The following is a 1138-nucleotide window of genomic DNA, read 5'->3' on the forward strand; positions in this document are numbered from 1 at the left end:
ATTTAATTAAATTTTGAAAAATATATTTTAAAATAAAATCAATTGAAAAAAAAAAGTCAAGACAGTAGAACCACCAATTTGGCCATCAATAATTTACTTATAGAGGCACCAGCCATTTATGTCCAGGTGCTGTTTTAGCCTAAGCACCAACTTTTAAGAGTTAATGAGTTTATAACGTTATTCATCATCATCATTGCCTTTCTCACCCTGGAACAGGATATAGGCCACGAACAAACACTTTCCACCTTTTCTTATCCTGGGCTAGTCGCTTGATCTCACTCCATTTCTTAAAATTCCCACTTTTCTGTACATCAATTTCTATGACTGTTCTCCAGGTTCCACGTGGTCTTCCCCTTGATCTTTTACCCTGTGGGTTCCAATCTTACACTTTCCTTGTTATGCAGCTACTTGACTTCCTTAAAATGTGTCCAATCCATCGCCACCTCATCTCTCATGGGCTCTGTTTCGTTCTCCTTAATACTTCCTCGTTGGTGACCCTGTCCGTCCATCTGATCCTCAGTAGCTTCCTCAGACACTTGTTCAGGAAAACCTGGATCCTCTTTATGCACGTCTGGGATGTGTCCCATGTCTCACATCCATACAACAAGACTGACTTCACATTTGAGTAACGTTATTCATACTCAGAGAAAAAGGCCAGTCTGAAGCAGGGGAAAAAATCCAGGTTTCCTCGAACTACTTGCATTTCAGAACTGCAACAGGACAGTACGAAAACAGTCAATGTACTGTGCAGCTACGGTCATTGGATTCTTTTTGCCTGGAAGGTGCCTGAATTCTGATGAATGTGGCAGTGATTTTTTGAAAGAACCTATAGTGCAGAGCGCTCTTATGCACATAACAATGCATAACTCTTACAGACCTGTCACGGTTAAAAAGTTGAAGCTAAAAGAGCTTATTAATTGTTGTCTTTGTTTTGTTTATTTATTGTTGTTGGTTATTTTTGTTACAATGGAAGAAAAGCGCTCACAACTTAACAACATCTTCGTATACAAAAACGGTGCTACTAAGCCCAGTCATAGACAATAACCACGAGTCACCGAAGCAAAATAAACTTTGAACTTCCGAAAAAATCAAAAACAAGAGAGAAACAGAGAGAGAGAAAGAGAGAGAGAGAGAGAGA

The sequence above is a fragment of the Aplysia californica genome, unplaced genomic scaffold, assembly GCF_000002075.1.
Source record: "Aplysia californica isolate F4 #8 unplaced genomic scaffold, AplCal3.0 scaffold00789, whole genome shotgun sequence".
In the NCBI taxonomy this organism is placed as follows: domain Eukaryota; kingdom Metazoa; phylum Mollusca; class Gastropoda; order Aplysiida; family Aplysiidae; genus Aplysia; species Aplysia californica.